We start from the raw sequence: 13,972 nt of genomic DNA, 5'->3' as shown, positions 1-13,972 counted from the left end.
CAATATGATTGAACAGCTCGCACACAGTTACTCTCTACGCTCTCGTATCGAGAATGGCCGCATGAGTGAGGAACCAGGAAAAGATGGCTGACGCCTGTCAAATAACGCTTCAGCAAAGAGCAATTACTTCCAGTAGAAGAGGAGAGAAAATTGTCGGGAAGAAGCTAAACAAAAGTCTGTGCTCTCAGTAGATTATTTTCCCCTCCCTTCTCTACTAACAAAGTGGCTACCATTGATGTGTTTACACTACACACTGACTATGCTACACAGGATGTAGCAGAACACTCTTGTTTTACTCTGTCCTCTATAATTTGCTTCCACTCAACAATTGATGGGGAAAATGCACCTGGTGTTGAGTCTTGGCTTGTTTTGACAGTGTAGTTGTGTATAAACTATTAGCCCAGAGTTTGCTGGGGCGCGGCCTCTCGTGGCGTGCCGGGTTTGTTGGACTTTTTCCTGGAGCTTCAGAGTGAAATGTTTTGAGCTGCAGACTGCTGGAAGTGCGAGTCTGGGACTTGCTGAACGTCAGGACCGACAGTCTATCTCCTTAACCGCTGAGATTTAAGGATCGAGAAGGAAACAGAGCAACAACGGAGAAGGAAATAGCGTGAATTAGAGTCAAATTATGTACAGAAAGAGAAATAGAGAGGGAAAGAAAAATAAAAACATAAAATGCTGGAAGTACTCAGTCTGTCAGGCAGCATCTGTGATGAGAGAAACGAGCATTTCAGGTCGATGACCTTTCATCGCTGTCGATGAGGGAAAGAAAGATTGGATAGAGAGAAAGGAAAAGTAAGATTTTTAAAATTAAAAACCTGTTAATTTACTATCTGCAAGAGTGAGACTCAACAATTTCAGTTGTTGCCTTTCTGGGCTGGAGAGGTTGAGTGGCATTACAGCAACATAAATCTAGTCATTAAAAAGGTACTCGCGCAGTTCAACACCAGCCCTGACTTTCTGCGGCGAGTTTAATTGGTAATTAATGTGCAAATGCAGCAAATTCTTGAAATTCACGGGGGTGTTAACGGCGAGCTCCCTTTTTTGGCAAAGCTGCCAGTGGTTTACTGGTGGGTGAATCGCCCAGCACCGGATGGCGATTCTCAACTCGCGGTGTATCTCTTCCTCGCCACAAATTGCTGGACGGTTTACACACTAATACACGCCGAGCGCATGAAACTCGCCTTTATTTTTGCCCGCAAATTCCAGCCCGACTGTGGAGTTTCTTTTTACACTTCACTTTTAAGAGGGAACGCTGCTGTTTGCATAGCCCGAGCAGCAAGAGACCAAGCAAATGTACGCCCTTGTTTCACCACAGTATGCTCCTGGCGGGTGTGCTGTGGCTACAGAGTTATAGTGTTGCAATACTGTCCAAACATATTGCATTCATCATCCAACAGAAAGCGTATTTCAAGGTGAAGTTCAACACTCCGTCTCTTAACTCGTCCCCAAATTGACGGTGTTCTGCATTCTGCACCTTGCTCCTTCACCTTGGTTTCTCATTTTTTAAAATGGTGACTTTGTGTTCGTATGTGTGCCGTACACATAGGTGAAATTTGAAAAGTAATAGATCCCTAACGGAAATTGTCTGTATTTCTCTCTCTTTCACGCTTGCTCGTGCTTTCTCTCTCTCTCTCATGCTCTTGCCCTCTGTCTCTCAAGTGTCCCAAGTCTAGCAATGATTTCTGCTCGCCTATCTTTGTTGAGTAGGATTTCCAATTCTCAAAGGCTGACCGAAGTTAAAAGCTGAAAGGCCTAGATTGTTGCCCTAAGGGGTAACCAGCATAATCGGCTGGGTTCTCAAGCTGAGGGCTGAGGCCTGTGGGCTCTGGAGATGCTGGGGTCTGTGATGGCAGCATGTTTCTCTCTGCCTGGGGCCCAGGATATTGCGTTCCATTAGAAGAATGTCTCGCACATTCTTCTTCTATTGTTTAAATCTGTTGACATCATGTCATGTTATTTCTGTTGCTGTTATAATAAATAAAAGTTTATCCATTGAAGGCACTATTTTTCTTTGGGTAGTTGACACTCGGGGAAGTTAGGTACAGTTCTTCTGAAATCTGACCTAATAGAGGTCTTTAAAATTTTGAAAGGTTTTGATAGAGTGGATACAGAGAGAATGTTTCCACTTGTGGGGAAGAGCAAAACTAGAGGCCATCAATATAAGATAGTCACCAAGAAATCCAATAGGGAATTCAAAAGAAATTTCTTTACCCAGAGAGTGGTGAGAATGTGGAACTCGCTACCACAGGGAGTGGTTGAGGTGAATAGTATAGATGCATTTAAGCAGAAGCTAGATAAGTACACGAGGGAGAAGTGAATAGAGGGTTATGCTGATAGAGTTGGAGAAGGAAGGCTGGGAGGAGGCTCAAGTGGATTGGTTGGGCCGAATGGCCTGTTTCTATGCTGTATATTCTATGTAAGTGAACATAAGAAATAGGAGCGGGAAAAGGTCATATGGCCCCTCGAGCCTGCTCCGCCATTCAATAAGATCATGGCTGATCATCGACCTCAACTTCACTTTCCTGCATTATCCACATATCCCTTGATTCCCCTAGAGTCCAAAAATCTACCAATTTCAGCCTTGAATATACTCAACGACTCAGCATCCACAGCCCTCTGAGGTAGCGAATTCCAAAGATTCACAACCTTCTGAGTGAAGAAATTCCTCCTCATCTCAGCCTCAAATGGCCGACCCCTTATCCTGAGACTATGCCCCCTAGCTTTAGACTCTCCAGCCAGGGGAAACAATCTCTCAGCATCTACCCTGTCAATCCCCCATAGAATCTTATATGTTTCAATGAGATCACCTCTCATTCTTCTCAACTTCAGAGAGTAACCTGAGAACCAGGCCTTCGTAGTCCCAAACATGCAGGGAATAATTAAATGTTTTTTTTAATGTATTTTTCTTTGTTCTGATCCAGATGAAGATTTTGTAGGGGTGAATTCCACCCAGTGTCAGCACTGGCAGGTCCGGTATTACAGGGACAAAATGTAGAGTACAGCTCCCTGTAATTGGAGTAACCCGAGTAATGCACTTATGTGAATTTTCCCATTTCACCTTCTGAGCAAGAATCTAGGGCAGGTCTGGGTGTGGCCCCACTCGTGCCCACATTTCACTCACTGAAGTTAGGTACAGTCCTTCTGAAAGGTGACCCACGCTTCATGTAACAGCCCCTACAGCCGGCAGAGAGAAAAGAGACCTTCATCCCAGTAGCCTGGGCTGGGGCCCTTGAAATGGTTACCTTCGGGAACTGAGGAAAAGCACGACCCTTGGGGAGAGTGAGACAGCCCGCCCTGCTGGAAATGGTTACAAATCGCAACTTTAAAACGCACGACACACAATTGGCGTCGACGCTTTGCTCCAGTTCTGTGCACTGCCGTATCCAGGGAGAGATTTAATAGAGGTGTTCAGAATTATGAAGGGTTTTGATATTGTAGCTAGGGAGAAACTGTTTCCATTGACGGGAGGGCCGGTCACCAGAGGACACCGGTTTAAAATAATTGGCAAAAGAACCAGAGGAGAGATGAGAATTTTTTTACACAGCGAGTTGTGATCTGGAACGCGCTGCCTGAAAGGCCGGTGGAAGCAGCTTCAATAGTAACTTTCAGAAGGGAATTGGATCAATACTTGAAAAGGAAAAAATTGCAGGGCAATGGAGAAAGAGCAGGGGAAAGTGACTAATTGGATAGCTCTTTCAAAGAACTGACACAGGCATGATGGGCCGAATGGCCTCCTTCTGTGCTGTATGATTTTTGTATGTGTGTGTGTATGTATACGCGTATAGAATCATACAATGGTTACAACACGGAAGGAGGCCATTCGGCCCCTTGAGCCCGTGCCGGCTCTCTGCAAGAGCACTTCAGCCAGTCCCACTCCTCCTGCCTTTCCCCTGTACCCCTGCAAATTGTTTTCCTCCAGGTACTTATCCAACTCCCTTTTGAAAGCCGTGATTGAATCTGCCTCCACCACCCTTTCAGGCAGTGAATTCCAGATCCTAACCACTCACTAAGTAAAAAAGTTTTTTCTTACGTCGTCTTTGGTTCTTTTGCCAATCACCTTAAATCTGTGTCCTCTGGTTCTCGACCCTGCTACCAATGGGAACAGTTTTCCCTCTATCTACTCTGTCTAGACCCCTCATGATTTTCAACACCTCTATCAAATCTCCGCTCAACCTTCTCTGCTCTGAGGAGAACAACCCCAGCTTCTCCAGTCTATCAATGTAACTGAAGTCTCTCATTCTTGGAATCATTCTCGTAAATCTTTTCTGCACCCTCTCCAAGGCCTTCACAGCCTTCCTAAAGTGTGGTGCCCAGAATTGGACACAGTACTCCAGTTGAGGCCGAACCAGTGTTTTATACAGGTTCATCATAATTTCCACACTTTTGTACTCTATACCTCTATTCATGAAGCCCAGGATCCCGTAAGCCTTTTTAACTGCTTCCTCAACCTGCCCTGCCACCTTCCAACGATTTGTGCACACATACCCCCAGGTCTCTCTGTTTGTGCACCCCCTTCAGGATTGTACCATTTAGTTTATATGTCGTCGTCCTCATTCTTTCTAGCAAAATGTATCACTTCACACTTTTCTGCATTAAATTTCATCTGCCACATGTCTGCCCATTTCACCAGCCCGTTTGTCTTCCTGGAGTCTATCACTCTCCTCCTCACTGTTCACTATACTTCCAAGTTTTGTGTCATCAGCAAATTTTGAAATTGTGCCCTGTACACCCATGTCCAAGTCATTAATATTTATCAAGAAAAGCAGTGGTCCTAGAACCGACCCCTGGGGAACACCACTGTATACCTTCCTCCAGTCCGAAAAACAACCGTTCACCACTACTCTCTGTTTCCTGTCACTTAGCCAATTTTGTATCCATGCTGCCACTGTCCCTTGTATTCCACGGGCTTCAACTTTGCTGGCAAGCCTATTATGTGGCACTTTGTCGAACACCTTTTGGAAATCCTACATCAACTGTATTACCCTCATCAACCCTCTCTGTTACCTCATCAAAGAACTCAATCAAGTTAGTTAAACACGATTTGCCTTTAACAAATCCGTGCATGCTTTCCTTAATTAATCCACACTTGTCCAAGTAACTTGTTAATTTTGTCCCTGATTACTGTTTCTAAGCGCTTCCCCACTATCGAGGTCAAACTGATTGGCCTGTAGTTGCTGGGTTTATCATTACACATGTATATATGTATGTGTGTACGTATGTTGGCGGGTAAGGGAGGACAGGGAAGAAATACCACTCTAAATTGAAGTACAGTATTTTCATATCATTCTTTAGTTCCTAACCTGCTAACATGTAGCATATGATTAAGCATATGAATAAACTTCAATCAGTTCCTGAAATTCACCGTGTTACTGACCATAGACTAGTGTGAAGGCTGCACTCCACTGCCCTGTTGTATGGGGTTTCAAGAGTTATTTTCAGTACTTTTGAACAAAGTAATTGTTTCAAGAAGTAGCAATGGGGAATCGATAGAAGCAGAGTTAAAAATTCATAGCTTGTCCAAAGAAGTTAAAGGCTGACTTCTCCCACAAGCTTGTTTCTGCTTAAAAAAAAAATCACGAGATCAGAAGAAGCATTTCGCCAAGTGAAGTTGCTGCAAAATAAGCTGAAAATGATCTTTGCTGTTCAGTGATCCGCTCCCCCCCCTCGCCCAACCTCCTGCTGCAAAGTGTGCTTGTGTCTCAGGAGTGAAATTAGAAACACTTCCTCAAGCAAAGGGTGGTAGAAGTGTGGAACTCGCTCCCACAAAAGGCAGTCGATGCGAGCTCAATTAATTTTTAAATTTGAGATTGATCGGATGTTTGCTAGCCAAGGGTGTTGAGGGACATGGAGCCAAGGCAGGTAGATGGGAGTTGGGCTGCAGATCAGCCGTGTTGTCACTGAAGGGTGGAACAGGCTCGAGACGCTGAGCGGCCTGCTCCTGTTCCCGTGTTTACACCTGGTGAGGGCAGGATTGCGTGTGCTAACCCCCATGGTCGCTCAGCCGGCCCACATTCGCTGTTTGGAGCAGACGCCCGAGCATTGGTCACTTGGGCGAGGTGTTGGAGCAGCCTGTGCCCTCAGGCCTGCACTGCAGCACCAAGCAGCGCCTCGAGGGATGTGGAAGGATAGAGAGAGTTTTTATTTGAGTTGAGTTTGGCTACAGAGAGTGCTGTCCTGTGGTAGTGGCTCTTAAAATAATGGGTATGACTGGCCTCCTGGACCGATTTGGGTTCTCTCTCTTCCCCCCCCATCCCAATCCACTCACGCAAGTTGCTGTTAATTCAACTGGAGAGGACCACATTGAGCCACCTCTCCCATTACTGTAGTCCCTTGCCAGCTGTGGCTCAGTTGGTTGCAGTGCCGCCTCGGAGTCAGAAGGTTGTGGGTTCAAGTCCCACTCCAGAGACTTGAGGCTGACACTCCAGTGCAGTGCTGAGGGAGTGCTGCACTGTTGGAGGTGCTGTCTTTCTGGATGTGACGTTAAACCGAGGCCCATTCTGCCCCCTCAGGTGGGCGGAAATAGAGATATATGCCCAAGTTAGGATGGCATGGGAGCTGGCGGTGATGATGTTCCCACAACACTATTTGAATAAGAGCAGGGGAGTTCTCCCCAGTGTCCTAACCAATATTTATCTCTCAACTAACATCTAAAGCAGATTACCTGGAGGTTGTGAAAGACGCTATATAAATGCAAGTCTTTTCTTTTCTCCTTTCCTTCCGTCTTTGCTTGCTTCTTTCTGTGCTTTCTTCCTCCCTTCCCTTCCCTCTTCTCTCTCTTCTCTCTCGGTTTCTGGCACCATCACTTCTAATGAAACCACTGTGCAGTAAGTGCCTTTACAGGCAGTGTTTAATTTAACTTAAGCTGCCATAATGGAGTTCAACAGTCCTTGTAAAAGTGAAGGGAGGCCATTTAGTCATCTTTACGAGGTGTCAGTTTATATAGAGGTTGCACATCCTCGAGGGTTAGCGGCCTTCAGTTGGCGAAGTTTATTTTGCGACCTCGTAAATAGCGACTTTGAAAAGAGTACGAGCATGTGTTGATCATTTACGTTCAACAAATGTAGCGGTCTCTGTGTCCTTGGCGTTCTGTAATTTATTTTCATTGGTCGCTGGGAGCTGACTCGCAACAGGCAATGAAGTAGGGCCCAGATTGATGGGCATCTATTCACCGGACTTCTAAATTCAAAACTCCCCATATGGTTTAGTAAAGGCACCGTTCCATGTGGCACTGAGCCATATAGACCAGAATGACCTAGGATTGATTGTCGGTCTAGCTTGACTAGTTGTTCCCAGCTAGGATGGCGATTGGGAAGCCGCAATTGGCTACGGCGCTATGGCCTAGGGAAGGGGAAATTTAAACCGTTGTTCCCATTCCTAATCGCTGTCCGGTGAGCCTTGCATTTTCGTGGATGTCTGATGGTGACGAGCTATGATTTCCTCACCCTCCCCACTCTCCTTTCCATGGTCAATATCTATCCAAGCTCACAGTGAAGAATGGTCAGCTGAGCAAGGTGCTGGGAGGATATCAGTGTCTTTACAATCACAACAGCAACAACTTGCATTTATATAGCTCCTTTTAAATGTAGTAAAACGTCCCAAAAATTGACACCGAGCCAAAGAAGGAGACTTTGGGTCAGGTGACCGAACACTCGGGTCAAGGAGAGAGGTGTTAACCAGGGTCTTAAAGAGAGGTAGAGAAGCGAAGAGGTGTGTGTGAAGGGAATTCCAGAGCTTAGTGCCTAGCTGGCTCAAGGCATGACCGGCAATAGTGGGGCGAATGAAGTGGGGGCGTGTACAAGAAGCCAGAGTTGGAGGAACACCGAGTTCTCTGAGCAAGATTCCGTGGAGATGAGAAGAATATTAGGACATGAGTCTAGGTTCAGATCAGCCATGATCCTATTGAATGGCGGAGCAGGCCCGAGGGGCCGTATGGCCTACTCCTGCTCCTATTTCTTATGTTCTTATGTAGGGCGGAGGGAACCGAAATGTGGGGAAGAAACACTCCTCGTAAATTGAACTGGCCATTGATTTCGGTGATAGGCTGGCCCGGTTTCCAACTGCAAGGGCTAGATTTTCGTGGCACCGTCAGGCGGGGTTTCAGGCGTGTGGGGGGGGGGGAGAAATCCCGAATTTGGGGGTCCCGACACCATCCCGCCCAAAACCCCGCCCCACGTAAGTTTCAGGGGCGGCGGGTACCCGCCCCACGCTGGGACCCGCCGAAACCAGGCTGGAAATGATTAGTGCCAATTAACTGCCTGTTAACAGGTAGTTAACGGGCAGTTTTTAGCCTAATCCCTATTTTGAGGGGTTTCGTGTGGGTTTCCCGACGGCTCCAAACACGCCAGGTTAGAGCAGGCGGGCCGTCGGGTTGAAGGAGTTGGAGGGGTCGCGATGTCGGTGTTCAGGTGAGTGATGGGTGCATGAGTGTAAAGGTAAGTGTGTTTGGTGTGTCTAAAGTGTGTAAAGAACTTTTACTTACCTGTACTTACCTTCACAGACTTTCTTCCTGTAGCCGTCGGGAGCGCATCACTCAGCCGGTACTTAAAGCTGAACGGCTGCGATCTGTGAAAAGTGACAGCCTTCAGCTTTGAGTGCCGGTAAGAGTTCTAACTGAGTCTGTGCAGAATGACTCATGTCAGAACTCAGACTGTCAGTGTTTGACAGCTTCAAAACAGCTGTGAAACGCTGATATTTCATCTGTCAAGAACTCCTGACAGATGAAATTGCAGTCTGTGACGTCACCTGTTGCCGGGTGGCCCTTAATTGGGGAAAATCGCGCGGATTGGCTGGACGTCGAAGTAGGCGGGTCAAAAACCCGAAAGGGGAAGTCCCGCCTTCTTCCCGACAGGTTCGGGAAAATCTACCCCCAACTATCTGTGCTCCAACGGGGAGGGGGGTGGGGGGAGCTGTCATACTGCAATATCTAGCTCTTAATGAAAAAGCCACCAGTTCTGACTGCAGTCGAAGTCAAGGACGTCAGGTGGGAAGGGAGTGGATTACAATACAGTAACCCAGTCAGAGTTCAGAGAAGGTCAGAAACCACCAGAGTAATTACTCAGCAGGGGACAAGATGGGAGATGTAGGACGTTTACTGTCAAAAGGGAAAAAAATATATATATTTACGACCACCTCCTTCTCGAACCAATTCTTGGTACATGCACTGAATCAGCAGCAAGGCGAGGCATTTATATTCGATCCTTTCTGTATTCTACTAATGGGATTATTCCATTGCTGCACATTGCTTTGTAATGCTTCCTAAATACGTTGAATGTTACTACGGGCGTGGTCCTGTTTTGTAACTGGTCCGCGCACTGATTTTAATGACCTTGGTTCAAAGCCCTCAATAGTTTGCCAGCTAGCCCAGTGCAGTTCGAATCTCCCTCGTTGGGACTGATAAAACGCAGTGATCCGACGAGCATGTTCAGATGAGCTCAATAAATCATGTGCAAGAAGCCAGGCTGCAGCCACTGAACCATCAGGAGATTTGCAAGAAGTCGCCATGTTTCTCTATAGCTATATAAATCTTAAAAATTAAAAATGTTAGGGCTGGAAACTATGTCGGAGGCACTGAGGGAGGTGCTCGGACAGTTTCTTTTTTAGGAGAGGAGCTCTGTATAAACGCAAGTTGCTCTCTCAAATTTTCGCCCTGTCCAAACACCAGATAAGAGGGGAGGGCGAGGCTGGGGAGGGCAGGGAATGACGTTCCAGTGTTTGTTTTTGCTGCTGATGGCGACTAATTGAAAACCTCATTAACTCTGATGGCAGCATTGCTAAACAACAACCACAACTTGTATTTATATAGCGCCTTTAACGTAGTAAAACGTCCCAAGGCGCTGCACGTGAACGTTATCAAAGAAAATTTGACGCCGAGCCTCGTAAGCAGATATTGGGGCAGGTGACCAAAAGCTTGGTCAGAGAGGTGGGTTTTAAGGAGCGCATTCAAGGAATAGAGCGATTGAGGGGTTTAGGGAGGGAATTCCAGAGCTTAGGGCCTCGGCAGCTGAAGGCACGGCCGCCGATGGTGGAGCGATTAAAATGCGCATGAGGTCAGAATTGGAGGAGCGCAGCGATCAATGGGATGATTTGGAACCTTGAGTTCTATGTTTCAAAAATAGGTCTGACCAAGGTTTGCATTCCTTTGGAAGATTAATATTCATGATTTTTTTTTGCAACAACTTGAATCTATATATAGTTTGTAGGGCTGGAGGAGGTTACAGAGGTAGGGAGGGGGCGATGGAGGGGTTTGAAAACAAAGATGAGACACAGAAGTAAGTGGGGAGGGAGAATGGAATTCTGCTTTAAAACCAGGCTTTCAGTGTTCGGCCTTTCTTATGGCTGCACGTCCGTCAATCGGACTGGTCTGGTCCAAAACTAGGCTGCTCGCAAATATAACTGGTGCTGATAATGAGATGACTTGTTGCCACCCAACAGCTGGGCATGAACGAAATGCCCGGTGGTCGATAATAAATCAGACTGTCTGTTCCAGAGCAGTGTGTTCACGAGCTGTTAACCTGCTAATCTAATTTGTACTCCTTTCAAACTGTGCATTAAGTAAAAAAAAAATTTAGCATGACACGAAGTGGTAGATGTTTCCCCACCAGGCAAATAAACCCATCGTGGTTTGGGCTCAGATAAAGGCGGCCCCTTTTCAGGTGTCAGCTGTGGCTCAGTGGGTAGCGCTCTCGCCTCGGAGTCAGAAGGTTGTGGGTTCAAGTCCCACTTCAGGGACTTGAGCACATAAATCCAGGCTGACAATCCAGTGCAGTACTGGGGGAGTGCTGCACTGTCGGAGGTGCCGCCTTTCGGATGAGACGTTAAACCGAGGCCCCGTCTGCTCTCTCAGGTGGATGTATAAGATCCCATGGCACTATTTTGAAGAAGAGCAGAGGAGTAAATTGGCTGCTGTGTTTCCTGCACTGCAGCAGTGACTACACTCCAGAAAAGTACATTGGCTGTAAAGCGCTTTGAGCCGTCCGGTGGCCGTGAAAGGTGCTATAGAAATGCAAGTCCTTCTTTCTTTCATAGAAGCCTAAGTTAATGATGGAGCTATAATGTTTGGAGTCCTCATAAGTTTCTTGCACCAAAACTGCTAAACTGAAGCAAGACTGGTCTGAGTTGAGAAAAAGCAGCTTTAAAACGGGGAGTAAAACTCCGAGGGAAAAGCATAATTGAAGCTTTGCGTTGTAATGCCCATAGTATTTCCATAGACTTCCCGTTTCACAGTTTCCTCCAGGTTTGTTGGATTCTTCAGATAAAACATTTGTTTAAAAGTAATTTCTTATCCAGTTTCCTACTGTCCAAAAGATGCCGAGTCGAGCTGAAGGACACAGGAGATGCTCTGCCTGCCCACTGGTACATGGGGGAGCCGGGACTTTATTTATTTGTTCATGGGATCTGGGCGTCGCTGGCAAGGCCAGCAATTTTATTGCCCATCCCTAGTTGCCCTTGAGAAGGTGGTGGTGAGCCGCCGCCTTGAACCGCTGCAGTCCGTGTGGTGAAGGTACTCCCACAGTGCTGTTAGTGAGGGAGTTCCAGGATTTTGACCCAGCGACGATGAAGGATCTACTTCCAAATCAGGATGGTGTGTGACTTGGAGGGGAACTTGGAGGTGGCGGTGTTCCCATGCGCTTGCTGTCCTTGTCCTTCTAGGTGGTAGGGGTCGCGGGTTTGGGAGGTACTGCCGAAGAAGCCTTGGCGAGTTGCTGCAGTGCATCTTGTAGATGATGCACACTGCAGCCACAGTACGCCGGTGGTGGAGGGACTGAATGTTTAAGGTGGTGGATGGGATGCCAATCAAGGGGGCTGCTTTGTCCTGGGTGGTGTTGGAGCCGCACTCATCCAGGCAAGTGGAGAGTATTCCATCACACTCCTGACTTGTGCCTTGTAGATGGTGGAAAGGCTTTGGGGAGTCAGGAGGTGAGACACTCGCTGCAGAATACCCAGCCTCTGACCTGCTCTTGTTGCCACAGTAGTTGCCACAATATTTATGTGGCTGGTCTAGTGAAGTTTCTGGTCAAGGGTGACTGTAAGTGTAGGCAAGCTGATACTATCATAGGCTTCACAGTCGGCGGCCAAAGTTGTCCCTAAGCCAACATCCACACACCGGTATGTGTGTGTGCTTTTTAACAGGAGTGGAAGGGTAACATTCAAGGGCAGCCACCGGGGCTGATCTATTTGTTTTGCTTTCCTCCTCCCCTCCACCAAAGCTGGGGGGCACCGAGGCAGATTGTGGTATTCCTACCGTCGCCTGGGCTGCCGTCAGCCCGAGTCATCGCAAACTCAGTGCTAAAGCTGGCACTTCGCTGGTCTGCAGTTGAGATTAGAGCTCAACCTACTCACTGTGTTAACTGATTTGAGACCTGGGTTTGGTGGAGGGGAACCCGTTTAAAAAAAAAGACATTAAATCAATTTTTGCGATGAATTGCAAAACGCTCATTAAAGCTGCAATCTGCTGGTGAACTGACTCCCTCCACCCCACCGCCTACTGATTGGCAAAGGCGCGAGAGTAATCCCAGCATTCTGCCTCGACGCCTGCCGATAGAGCTGCCCTTCCTACTTGCAACTTCATTACTGTGAAGAAGGCAGCCCGAGCACTGAGGGCAGGAAAGTTAAAAGCAGTGGGGGTTTTTTTGGGGGGGAGCCACGTTTATTATAGCAACAAGTCACTGGCAGATCAAGGCTGGGACTTGAAACACTGGCTATTTGAAGTTCGGCCAATGACGCATTGCCAGTCGCTATTAATAGGCCGCTGGTATTTGTTGCTTTTTTCCCCCCAGCACACTCCCCATTTGACTGACTTGCTACTCAGAGAGTTTCAGTTCATTTTAATCTTTAGAGAATTGTTCGGGTCCATTTGGCCTGGGTTTCAGAGATGTAAATTTAAGAGCCTTTTCTTCCCCCCCCGCCGCCTTGCTTTTCGGTCTTATTTATTTTTTCTCTCTCTTGATCCCACCTTCCCTTCCCCTCTCCGAACACTCCCTGGCCCCAGTCACCCCCATTGAGCACCTCCTCCAACAGCCAGGTTGGGATCTGGAACTCCCGAGGGTCAGGAAGTCCACGTCCTGTCGGTGGTACGCTCACGTTCAGAGTTGCCATTTGCGTTTCAGTAAAGTGGGACAGAGGCATGTGAGTCAGCAGTTCCCCCTCTTCCACCGCGCCCCCCCCCCAAAAAAGCGCTTTTAGCAAAGCATTACATAAGGCATTTCACACCATGTTCACTCAAACGGCGGAAAAGCACCCAATTACAGACTGTGTCCCTCCAAAAATGGACAGTGTGTTTTGATGCATATGCCATAAATATAAGATAGTCACTAATAAATCCAGTAAGGAATTCAGGAGAGATTTCTTTACCCAGAGAGGGGTTAGAATATGGAACTCTCTACCACAGGGAGTGGTTGAGACAAATAGCATAGATGCATTTAAGGGGAAGCTAGATAAACACACGAGGGAGAAGGGAATAGAAGGGTATGCTGATGGGTTTAGATGAAGTAGGGGTGGGAGGAGGCTCATGTGGAGCATGAACACCAGTTGGGCTGAATGGCCTGTTTCTGTGCTGTTAATACTATGTAATTGTATACAATACTGGGCTGAAGTACAGGAAACTCTTTGGTATCCGGCACCTACGGGACCGGGATGGTGCCGGTTAATTAAAAATTCCGGATAACGGAGAGGTATACCTACCAAGGTACGAGAGCCCCGTTACACAGCCACAGATCCAGGAGTCCCTGTTAAACGGCTACAGGTGCAGGAACCCCGGTTACACGGCCACTAATATACAGTAAAATTTACCTGAACCTACTCCTGAATTTTGCCGGTTAATAGAGATTTCCGGATATTTAGGTGCCGTTTAAACAAGAGTTTCCTGTAGTGAGGGAAGCAACTGAGCTGCTTCGAATGATAAACTAATAGTGTCACAGAAGAAGCATATTGCACAATGTTCAAGTGCGTTGTCTTAAATGGGATAGATTGGGCC

The 13,972-nt window shown here is 47.1% G+C and overlaps 1 protein-coding gene across 2 annotated transcripts in view; it reads left to right on the top strand.

Moving 5' to 3' along the window:
* The window catches only part of LOC147116972 (activin receptor type-2B), a 205,124-nt gene that overhangs the window by 130,054 nt on the left and 61,098 nt on the right, over positions 1 to 13,972 (top strand). The window lies entirely within an intron of this gene.

This window comes from Somniosus microcephalus, chromosome 5 (genome assembly GCF_052327205.1).
Source record: "Somniosus microcephalus isolate GS21.2 chromosome 5, FLI_Smic_1.0, whole genome shotgun sequence".
Lineage (NCBI taxonomy): Eukaryota > Metazoa > Chordata > Chondrichthyes > Squaliformes > Somniosidae > Somniosus > Somniosus microcephalus.
This window is presented reverse-complemented; position numbering and strand designations above follow the sequence as displayed.